Source organism: Psammomys obesus, unplaced genomic scaffold, assembly GCF_907164565.1.
Source record: "Psammomys obesus unplaced genomic scaffold, mPsaObe1.curated_primary_1811, whole genome shotgun sequence".
In the NCBI taxonomy this organism is placed as follows: domain Eukaryota; kingdom Metazoa; phylum Chordata; class Mammalia; order Rodentia; family Muridae; genus Psammomys; species Psammomys obesus.
In genome coordinates, this window is record NW_026592439.1 from 365,343 (window position 1) to 377,613 (window position 12,271).

Consider the following 12,271-nt stretch of genomic DNA (forward strand, 5'->3'; position numbering starts at 1 on the left):
TAGCACAGAGAAGCTCTGTCTTGAAAGAAGGAAAGAAAAGAAAATCCAGCATGAAATGGAATAAAACTGATTTTTTTTTCTTTTTGTTTTTTTTTGAGACAAGGTTTCTTTAGGTAACATCCCTGGCTGTAGACCAGGCTGGCCTCCAACTCAGAGAATCTGCCTGCCTCTCCCTCCCCCAGTACTGGGATTACAGGCAAAACCCGACACACTCACCTAGATCCTTTTTTCGAACATTGAACTACTAGTATCACTAATGCCCTTTCACGGGTACAGAGAAGCCAAGGAGCTTGCCCAACTTCACATTCCATTGTATCCTGAGTAGAGAGAGGATTGTAACTAAGAGTTTGCTACTTTGTGGACTCTTCTTTCTCTCTTCCACCCTTCCCCACCCCTTCACTTCTTCCTTTTCAGCCCCCTAACGCTAGATAGGAGAAAGGATAGAGGGGAAAAGGTTGTTGTTAAAGTTAGACAACTTCCTCCTGTTTAGGGGTGTCAGGTTCCTTGGGGCAAGTTTGGTCTCTGCCATCAGAATATCTAATTTCTTAGTTCTTTGCACAGGACTACTTGACAAACTGCAACCATCCAGCCACCAACAAGCCACCCACCTATCGGGGCCCTAGCATTTAGGTAGCCTCCGAAGAGTCCCCAGAATTTCCAGATGTCACACAGGAACTACTGTAGCTGGCAGACCCATGCTCCTGCCCCCGAATGAGGTAGCTGCTGTGAAGCAGCCCCATCTCCCCACACCTGGGATTAAAATGAAAATATCCCCATATTTCTGTTTTTTTAAAGAAACCAAAATTACACAATTCTCACTCCACATGAGTACCTAGAAGAAGATGTTTTGGTAAAGACTGGAACCACACCCATTTCTCCCTCTTTAAGAGTTAATCCAAATGGGCCTGTAAATCAGGAAGCTGGAAGGGACTTGAAGGAAATAAAGGGGATGTAGTTCTAGTGGAGGAGCTCGCCAGACAAGCTCAAGGTCCTGGGTTCAATCCCCAGTCCCTTAACCAAAACAGCCAGTTGTGGCCCATCCCTGTACAAAGGCAGGAAGATTAAGAATTAACGGTTTTGGGGTTTTTTTTGTTTTTTTTTTTTTCAGCCCAGGTGGGCAGTGGTGGCACATTTCCTCTAATCCCAGCACTCGGGAGGAGAGGCAGGCAGATCTCTGTTAGTTTGAGGGCAGCCTCCTCTACAAAGTGAGTTCAAGATGGCCATAGCTACATAGAGAAACGCTGCCTTGAAAAGCCAAACAAAACAACGGATTCACCAGGGCATCAGCCTAGGCTACATGAGACCTAAAATAATAACTAATAATAATAAAGGCTTCATGAGAAATAAAGTTTGGCATAATGCTCTACTCACACTATGAATGTTTTCCTCCACACTGGTCCTTTTGGTCATTGATCATCCATGAGGCTAATACACATCTGTCTTTTGTGGTCTACATCTTCTGAATTCATTTGCTAGAAAACAAGCCAGACTGTCGTAGGGTGTTGTAAATTACTAATATTTATTATTAATATATCTTTTAGTTAAGCAGTTGTTATTCCTAAACCAGCTGTATAACCAAATCGCCACACAGAGACTAGGATTTATTTAATTAACCTAGAGCACAATGCTGGGCAATAGTTAACTCCATCCTAAACCTCCAAGCCCGCATAGTTTCCTACCATTTAGGTTTCCTACATCTTACTTGCTTTTAGTCGTATCTTAGGTCGGGATCATCCCTCCTCATGGTTCCTAGTCCTGTCCTGCAGATCTGTTATCCTCTCTTCCTCCTTCTCCCTCAGGACCAGGATGTCCCACCCTATTCTCCCCATTGTAGTTTTAATGACAATACAGAGAACAAATGGCGGCATTCTTACACAAATTTGGGACAGGTGATGCTTAGAATAAGCATCACAATGCAATGTCCTGATTGGAACCAGATAGTGGGGGAGAGAAATCAGTGTTTAAATGAACAAGGGTAAATGGTATACATTCCACAACAATATTTTACCAACATTAGGGTTTTATTGTTAAGAGACAGCATGACCACAACTTTTTTTTTTTTTTTCTTTTGTTTTCAAGACAGGGTTTCACTGTGTCTTGCCTGGCCTGGAACTAACTCTGCAGACCAGGCTGGCCTCGAACTCGCAGAAATCCACCTGCTTCCGCTGGGATTAAAGATGTGCACCACACCCACCCTCACCACACCCCCGCTGGCCACAGCAACTTTTTTTTTTAAAGATTTATTTATTAATTATACAGTATTCTGTAGGCACACTACACACCAGAAGGGGACACCAGATCCCATCATAGACGGTTGTGAGCCACCATGTGGTTGTGGGAATTGAACTGAGGACCTTTGGAAGAACAGCCAGTGCTCCTAACCTCTGCACCCACCACAGCAACCCTCATAAAGGAAGACTTTTACTTGGGGCTGGCTTAGAGTTTCAGAGGTTTAATCCATTGCCAAGGTGGGAGCATGGCAGGCAGACATGGTGCTGGGAGTTCTTGATCTGAGGAGACTGAGGAGACTCCACTTTGGGTGGAGCTTGAGCACAAGAGACCTCCAAGCCCACCCCTACGGTGACACATTTCCTCCTACAAGCCCCACCCCTCCAACAAGGCCACACCTAATAGTAGCACCCTCCATGGGCCAAGAATTCAAACACGTGAGTCCCTGGGGGCCAAACCTATTCAAACCACCACACTGAGATCCTACAAGGTATTTTCTTGATGTGCCTTTGTGTGTTGTGTGTTCATGCAGATATGTGCATGCTTGTATGTGTGAATACTTGTGGAGGCCAGAGAGCAATGATAGGTGTCTTTCTCAGTAGCTTTCTGACTCCCTGAACCTAAAGCTCACCAGTTTGGCCACCACCCAAGCACTGGGTTTACAGATGTGTGCTACGTGAGCCTCGCCTGTATGTGGTGTGTAGGGTCAAGATCAGAATTCAGATCCTCCCATTTACTGACAAACACTGTACTAACAGCCAGCTCACCCGCCCTCTTGTCCTTTTTTCCCCCCCTTTATAAAAAACAGGGTCTTACTCTAGCGTAGCCCAGGATGGCATCGAGCTCCCTGTAATCCTCCTGTGTCAGCCTTCCAAGTGCTGAGGTTACAAGTGTGAGCCATCATGCCCAGTTCATTTCCTTATATTCTTTCATGTCTCTTAGTCACTGGCCTTTTGCTGCGGACACCACGAACAAAGCAGCGCTTACGAGAGAAAGCATTTTTACTGGGGGCTCGCCAGCAGTTTCAGAGACGTAGTCTGTTACCGTCGTGGTGGGGAGCATGGCAGCGCAGGCAGGCACCGGAGCAGTGGCTGAGTCCTGATCCGCCTGCGCCATAGGCAGAGAAATTCTGGGCCTGATGTGGGTTTTTGAAACCTCAAAACCCACCCCCAGCGACATACTTCCTCCAGTAAGGCCACGCCTCCTAATCCTTTTCAAATAGTGCCACTACCTGATGACTAAGCATTTAAATATATGAGCTTGTGTGTGTGTGTGTGTGTGAGAGAGAGAGAGAGAGAGAGAGAGAGAGAGAGAGAGAGATTGAGAGAGAAAGATCTCTCCTATAAGTACCGGCTCTGTTATGGGCTCATGCGCTTAGCTCTACAGGGTCAATTATATTGAGTACTGCCTGGGTGTCCTTGCTGAGTTTCTACCCCTTTCAACCCCCTTTCATATGTGAGCAAAGGGTTTCTTGGAGGCCAGAAGCTTCTCTTGAGGTGGCTAACGGAAAGTGGTTGCATCTAAGATGGCTCCAGATTGGCTGCTGGAGAGCCTCTGGCCTCATGTTGCTATCTGCATGCAAAATAATGAACCCTCCAAGCACTGCTGGCTGACAGTTGCCATGACAACAACAACAGAAAGAACTATATAAGCAGAGAGAAGAGGGGCAGCCCAACTTAATACCAGAAGACTATGACTCCCTGCCTAGTCTGTCTCTGTCTCTCTCTCTCTAAGGGGTGGATTAAGATGTTTTCTCATGTACCCCAAGCTGACTTTGAACTCACTGTAGTTGAAGATGATCTTGAATTCTTGATCCTCCCACCTTCATCTCCTAACTTCTGCTTTCTCTCCTTTTTTCTCTTCTCTTCTCTGTCTTTCACACTGGGTCTCACAGTTCGGCTTTGACTGACCTGGAACAGGCTAGGTGGCCAAGTTTTTGCAAACCTCTTCCCTGTTGCCTGCGTGCTAGAACAGCTCCTTCTCCTTTCTTTTACTCAGTTTCTGAAACAACCATGCCCAATGGCTGGGGTCGGGGGAGGTGGCTCAGTGGGTAAGAGTGCTTACTGAGCAAGCAGCGAGCAAAGACCGAATCCTGAACACCCACATGAAAACCAGATGTGGTCTATAACCCCAGTGCTCTGGGGGCCGAGACAAGAGGAGACTGGTGAGAGACCCTGCCTAAAGAGAGTAAGATGGAGTTTGACAGAGGAAGATGCTAAATACCCTCCCATGGCCTCTAGAGTGGGCACGGGCACCGACATTCATCATACACATAGGCTATACCACCCACAGGGGCATATACCCCTCCCACTAACACAAAACAAAAGCTGGTAGAGAGATGGATCAAAACACTCAAATAAAAATAAATAGGTGTTTTAAAAAAAAAATTTAAAGTGAACGATTCTTCCGGATCCCTGAAAGTCAAGAGCTTCACTGTTGCTGCGCTTGGTGGCCCACGCCTTTAATCCCAGCACATGGGAGGCAGAGGCAGGTGGATCACTGTGAATATGAGGCCAGCCTGGTCTTCAACAGGACTCTAGGACAGCCAGGGCTACACAATAAACCCTGTCTCGAAAAACCTGGGGGTGGGGAGGGGGGGGGCGTGAAGAACTTGACTGTTGAGTTTATCTCTTACTTCTGTTCTCGACCAATAACAGTCTGCTCCACCGTTCAGTTGGTGTTCAGGCTTGTTTTTGCTTCCATGACTCCAAGAGGAAAAAGGGTCCCAGTTTGGAGGAAGCATGGGTAACAACTTTTTTTCTTCTTCTGCTTCAGCCCTTTGGGACACTTTTTTTTTTTTTTAGTGGAGTAAAGTGTTCTCATTCTAGATTTGAAAATATAAGATCAATTAAGATTTTTTTTCCACCACGCCCACGTGATCAACTAAGATTTTAAGACTCAATTATTATCGTTTTGCTCTTTGGCTTCTTTAATAAATATGAAAAAGTTGGGGTGGGAGGGGAAACAGCCTGGCTAGTGGTGGTGGCGGTTGCTTCAGTAGCAGAATGGAGTCAATCCCAGGTGGCCCTGGGCCCTCCTCTCATACTATGCTGTTTTTGTTGGCATATATTAATTACATATTGTAATGGCTGTTTTGAGACTTTCATGCGCATATACAATATAGTGACCATCACTCCCTTTCTGTCTTGTCTCTCACTGGTCTGTTTCCTCTTCTCAAATAGTCCCCTTTTGATATGTCATATATTTCTCTCCCTCTTTCTCTCTGGTGTGTGTGTGTGTGTGTGTGTGTGTGTGTGTGTGTGTGTGTGTGTGAATTCAATGAGTTTAATCAGGGCAACTTTCAGTGTCCCTTGATGTTTTAAAAGTTCCATGGGCAAAAACATAAAGAGCAGGTGAAACTGAAATAGAGTTGGTGAAAGGATAAAGCTGATGGCTGCTGTGTTAAAGGCCAGTTCTCTGACTTCTCTTTGCCAGAAACTTACACACACACACACACACTCTTTACAGTCTTTTGTTTTTTTAAATCTCTCGTTAAAAAAGGGTTTTGTACCAGTTGTTGGTGGCATACACCTTTACTCTCAGCACTCATGAGTCAGAGGCAGGTGGATTTCTGTGAGTTTGAGGCCAGCCTGGTTTACAGAGTGAGTTCTAGGACATCCAGGGCTACACAGAGAAACACAAAGCAAAAAACCAAAAACCAACCAACCAACCAACCAACCAACCAAACAAACAAACAAACAAAAAAGCGTTTTTCGATCTTGCTAGTAGCCCGCTGGGATTACTGGCGTGGACCACCACTCCTGGCAAGAGCTTCTCTACTTTGATGAGCCCCGTCAAGAGGAAATATGGACTCGAAGCACTTTGGGCTAAGATTCAGTGAAGAAAGGAGGACCATCAAGGCAGTGGGAGCCAGCTGATTTACCTTAACCCACAGCCTGTTAGTCAGCAAGCGCGCCTTTCCTTCCTGGCCAACAATGTGTGGAATGTTCCTGTTCCTTATCACAAGAAGAAAAAACCCAAGTGGAGCATTCATGATGTTTGCAAGGACCTGTGTCTTACGTGGAAAATCAACTTAAACCATAAGTACAGAGATTGTTTGTTTTTATGAGACAAGGTCTCGCTGTGTCCTGGACTATCCTGTCCTGGAACTGTGGAGTCCAGGCTGGCCTCTAACCCCCAGAGCTCTGCCTCTGCCTCCCAAATGCTGGGATTAAGGTGTGCACCATGCCTGGCTCCATAAATAGAGATATTTTTTTTTTTTGAGCCAACATCTCTCACTCTAGCCCACAGTAACCTAAAATTGCTGGGCTAGTCGGCAGGTAACACCACACCCAGCTAACTATTAAAAATACCATCCTTATGACTAACAAAAACTTCCAGACCTCAGACTACTCCAATAACGTGTAAAGTGCTGTTCCTTTCTTCCTGTGGCCTGACTCTTTTGCAGCCAGCTCATCCTCTCTTTGCCCTGATTCCTCCCTTCCAATTAGAGCTTTTGAGTGAAGGCTTATACTTTTTCAGCTTTTGTTTCTATAATCATTGGGATAGAAGTTTCCAAGTGTCTGATGTTCCGTTTTGTTTGCTAGTTTAGATAGGGGCTTGTGTTTCCCTACGTAACCACGGCTCCTACCTTACTGTTCCTCCTTACTCCGCCTCCTGAGAGCTGGGATTGCAGGCATGCGCCACCACACTGGACTTCCGAAGTGCTGGGGACCCAAGTCAGGGCTTCAGGTATACCGGGCAGGTACTGAGTCACATCCTCAGCCCAGACAGCACTTTCATGCCAATGATGATTCACTGTTTTCTGTGCCTAGCTATTTGAAACTTCTTCAAATTTGGGACGAGGCACACACTAAAACACAATGGAAAAGTTATGTTGTAATGCAGGGGTCATTTGTTTGTCTTTCGTTTAGGGAGGGAAATGAAAAAGTGAGATGCTCAAGTGAAAGTCCTACGCATCTAAAGGTAGCTAGGTGTGAAAAGGCTCGCTTTCCTGCAATGAATGTGATGCCACCAGGTGGCGCTAGACATTCCTGGCGGGGCACTTCCAAGCTATGATGTTCTTTTACCTGCAGGATTTGCCGGAGATAAGTTTGCGTGAAGAATTAAAAATAGCCCGGCCTATCTGATTGGCAGAGACTCAGAAGCTTGACAGCAGACTCAATTGGCAAGGTTATGAGAAACAAGCACTCCCGTATAGTTTTGGAAGGAACACAAAAATGTCTAACTCTGGTAGAGACCAGTTTGGCAATACGAATGCGTCTAGGCTGTGACCTGGCACCCTATGCCGTTTACCCTGAAGATAGAGCTCTAACAGTATGAGCATACGTATTCACAGAAGTATTCGATTGCAGCAGGATTGCACCATGCTAGAAACTAGTTTAAAGCGTCCAGAACACAGAATATTGGTTTAATAAACAACAGTGAGAGAAATACTGTGCAACTGTAAAAAAAAATTCTTTTATCTTGCTTTTCTCTTGAGACACTGTCTCACTCGGTACCGTAGGCCCCTGGGCTGGCCCCACCTCAGAGGGAGCCAGTCTAGAGGACCCAGCTGACCGCAAGCAGGGTGACTCATTGCTGCCTCAACCATCAGGGACCTGCGAGTCCAGCCTTCGAGACCTACTGGAAACAAGAGACCTTTCGCTCCTGCTCCTTCCATCTGTACCCCGCAAAGTTGGTCTGCAAGGCACTGCTGTTGGCTGCCCCCGAGAAACCCTCTAAGAGCTTTCCAGGGGAAACACCGGTGATCTCTCTGTTGGCGCTTCTCGGCGTATTCGGCTGCCATCGGTCATCTAATTGATTTCCAAGGTTGATTCAGCTGATCTGGCTGGTTAGGCGGATGTCCCTTCCCTCCAGTGCTTCTTCGTTCGGTCCTCTTGGAGCTCAAGGATGACCTTCTCCATAGAGGTGGAAGAGTGTCTGACTAGCTTCACTCTCATGCTAGCTCTAAACACGCTCTTCACAAAGACATCCCTTCCTTAGGCGAGGACTGAATCCAGGGCCTTACGCTTGCTAGGCAAGCGCTCTACCACTAAGCTAAATCCCCAACCGCAAGAAATCCCTTCCTGAGCACAGAGGATCGGGACTCCCGGGTTATTAGTAAAGCGTGAGCTTTCTGGGTCGTTTGCCTATGGCGGGCTTTCTGGCACATGCTCTGTCTGCTACCTGTGCGACGGTTTTGTGGTTGGACTGAGAGTTCAGTTTTCCCTCAGACTGGTTTCTTTCGTATGCTAATTCCTAGCCTCGCTGTAATGCCTTTCGGAAGGTCGTTCAGTACCCATTCTCCCATCCCAAAGAGACCCCAACCCGAGGTTCTAATCGGCTCTCCTGTCTGCCTCCCACCAGCCCCAGAGGCACAGGGTCTTGGAAGGTGCTAGAGCACACTGGAGCTGGAAAGGTGACTGGAGCTGGGACTCTTCACGGGTGCAGCTTTTGTACGTGGTCTCTCAGACTAAGAATAAGACTTGTTTTATTTTAATTTTCCAAGACGGGCTTTCTCTGTGTAGCCCTGGCTGCCCTGGAACTCAGAGATCTTGCCTATCTCTGTCTCTAGACTGTGTGGATCACCACTGCCTGGCAGGAATAAGACTTTTTAGTGATGTGCTGGAGTCATCCATGCTCCTATGAGAAGCAATAAACTCACCAAACTGGACTTGGAATCCTTTCTTTGTTCTGCCATTTTTCTCTATCTGGAATGAATAGTGGGTGTTTTGTTTTGTTTTTTAAATTCTTTTAAAAAGTTTTTTCAAAGATTTATTATTGTTATTTTTTAATATATATGAATGCTCTATCTGTGTGTACACCTGCAGGCCAGAAGAAGGCATCAGATCCCAGTATAGATGGTTGTGAGCCACTGTGTGGTTGCTGGGAATTGAACTCAGGACTTCCAGGAGAGCAGACAGTGCTCTTAACTGCTGAGCCATCTCTCCAGCCCCAGAACAATGTTTTTAAAAAATATCTCTTCAGGGGGCTGGAGAGATGACTCAGAGGTTAAGAGCACTGGCTGCTCTTTCAAAGGTCCTGAATTCAATTCCCAGCAACCACATGGTCGCTCACAACCATCTATAATGAGATCTGGTGCCCTCTTCCGGCATGCAGGTGTACGTGCAGGCAGAACACTGTATACATAATAAATAAATCTTTAAAAAAATAACTATTTTAAAAAATAAAATATTTCTTCAGTAACAGTCATAAAATAGGATTGGTCAAGCTTAAATATGTATTGAAGGGAATTGGTCCATGTGACTAGGCCATCTGGGTTTGTTTAATTGATCTTATCAAGGAGAAAAAAAAATGAACACTCAAAAAAAATTTTAAGACAGTACACTGTACCCAGGTGGGCCTGGAACTCTTGTAACCTAGTCTGGACTCAAAATCATGGCAATCATACCTTAGCCTTTCTCCCGAGAGCAGGGATTATAGGCATGAGACACCACACCTGGTTTATCTACCAGCTTTAGGAGATGCTGGTGTTGGTGTTAGAACAAGGTGCCTCGCTGGCTGGGGGCTGCAGTAAGACTAATTGTCCTGCAACTTTAATGTTTGGGTTCCAAAAAGACGCTGTCCAGGGTCTGGAGGAGGCAGGCTAGAGTGTTAGATTTTAATAAAAAAAAAATATAGAGGAAGCAAGGTGTGTGTGTGTGTGTGTGTGTGTGTGTGTGTGTGTGTGCATCTGTTGGAGATCTAAAGTTCTTGAAAGCCAGATGTGCTGAGCCACATCCCATTTCTCAAGTAATTGCTCCATGTGTTGCTCCGGGACCTGTGTTTATTACCAGGCTTTGACTGGAAGGAACAGTCAGTTTTCCTGGCAGCACTGGGGCTTTGCAGGCAGGCGCATTAAGGCTTCTTCCAGGGCAGGCCCAGTGACATGCCTTGACTTGCTAGAAGCCATGTGAGAGTCTGGTCAATAAATCTTTTGTGTGCGTGCGTGCATGTGGAGGTTAGCCTCTGGTGCTGTTCCTCAGGAACTGTTCTTGTCGCTTTTTGAGACAGTCTCTTCTCACTAGGACCTAGAATGTACTGATCACGCCAGGCTGGCTGGCCGGTGAGCCCTAGGGATTCACAGTTCCTCTTCTCCTTCTCCGGCGCTGGGATTACAAACAGGCATAATCATGTCCAGTTTTTTTTTTTTTTAAACCTTGATGCTGGGGATTAGACTTGGGTCCCCAAGCACTTTAGGGATTGAGCTGTCTCTCCAACGGGTCTTTATCAGCTGGCATTTCTTGGTAGTAACTGTGCTATTTCAGTGATTTAAAACAAATGGGTAACTTGAGTCACAACAGCTAAAAATGCACACTGCTTTTAAAGGTCTTAGGATTTTCTTTCTCTTCTTTCCTTCCTCTTTTCCCTTCTTTTGTGAGTGTTGTTTTGAGGAAGGGTCTCATGTAGTCCAGGTTGACCTCACATTTACCTTGTAGCAGACAAGTGAACTTCTGATCCTCCTGGCTCCACCTCCCAAGTGAGACTGCAGCTCGAATTCTCCATATTTGGTTTTGTGTGGTGCTGGGGATCAAACCCAGGGCTTTGCATAGACCACACGGGCTACCACTTTACCAACCGAGCTGCATCTTCAATCCTTGTGGGAAGCATCCACACACATTGTTGGCCATCCAGATCCAGGGAAGCAGAGCTGGGAGGAGGCTCAGCGTGCTTAGGAAATACTTACGTGTGGAACTGCCAGTTGTGGTGGGAAGAAGTAGCCTAGATCTGATGTCAGTGGCCTGGGGAGTTTACTCTCAGGGACCTAACTCAGGTAAAGGCGGGTCCTTGGCTACAATGCAGACAAGAGTCCCAGGGCAAGTCGGAGTGAAGTAGAGTCATGGGGTTTATTAAGTAGAGATAAGAGATAGTACACACTTCAGATTGAAGCGTGGGCATTTAAAGAGCCGCACAGGAAGAGGATAGTGCACGCCCGAGTGTGGGTGTGGGTTTTCAAGGGAAAGTCTTCACAATGACTTTCTAAGTTATGCTGCTCAAAGGTGCAATTTACAGGGTTTAAAGATGAAGCAGACTTTAAAAATCAAATGAGGAGCTGGAAAGCTGGCTCAGTGGTTAAGAGGACTTGTTCTTAAAGAAGAGCCAGGTTCTATTACCAGCATCCACATGAACCTCAAAACTGCCCATAACTCAGATTTGTTCATAATTTCATTTCCGGGGAATCTTATGCCCTCTGAAAGTGCCAGGCACGAATGTGAAGGTGCATAGGTACACATGTAGGCAAATACCCATACACATAAGATAAAAGCATCTAATAGGTGAATTTTGTGACTAATAGGAGTGAGGCACATTATTCAGATTGGGATGAGGAAGGAGTGCTAATATGATTAAGACCAAAGTCACAAAACATTCTGGCCTCAAGTGAGGAAAGTTGGCTGCTTTCAATATCCTTGTTTGGGATGTCTGGCTGAAGAAAAGCATTAGCTTCTTATGCCTTCCCAGTGAGAAATCACTCTGCACATTTAGAGATTAATAGAGGAAAAAGCTCCTTAATAATAGCAGGTGAATGATTCTGGGTAACGCACAAAAAGAAACTAGCCTGGAATAAAAAAGAATTTTATTTTGTATAGGTGTTGGGCTTACACATTTTACACAGTCTGTCGGCTTTAAATCTCTTTCAGGCTCTGACCCCAGGTTCCACTTTGAACAATTTAAATGAAAACAGGAAACCGTAAGCCTGGCCACTTAGGCAGGATGGATATTTACAAAGCAAAGATATTTTCAGTTTTTTTTTTTTTTTTTTTGAAACAGGGTTTCTGTAGTAAGAATTTTGGTTTCTTTAAAAACACAGAAATATCTCAAGAGTATGTTTTCATTTAAACCCCAGGTGTGGGGATGTGGGGCTGCTTCATAGCAGCTGACTATAATTTGCCTCCTGCTCTAGCAGAAGCGTGGTTGCCAGCTGATTGTTTCTGCAACTGTGTGGCGTTTGGGATTCTGGGGACTTTTCAGAAGGTACATAAATGCTAGAGCCCCCTAGAGAAGTGGTGGGTTGGTGGTGGTTGTTGCTGGTCGTGGTTTGTTAAGTAGCTGTGCACATAAAAGGAGGAGGAGGAGGAGGAGGAGGAGGAGGAGGAGGAGG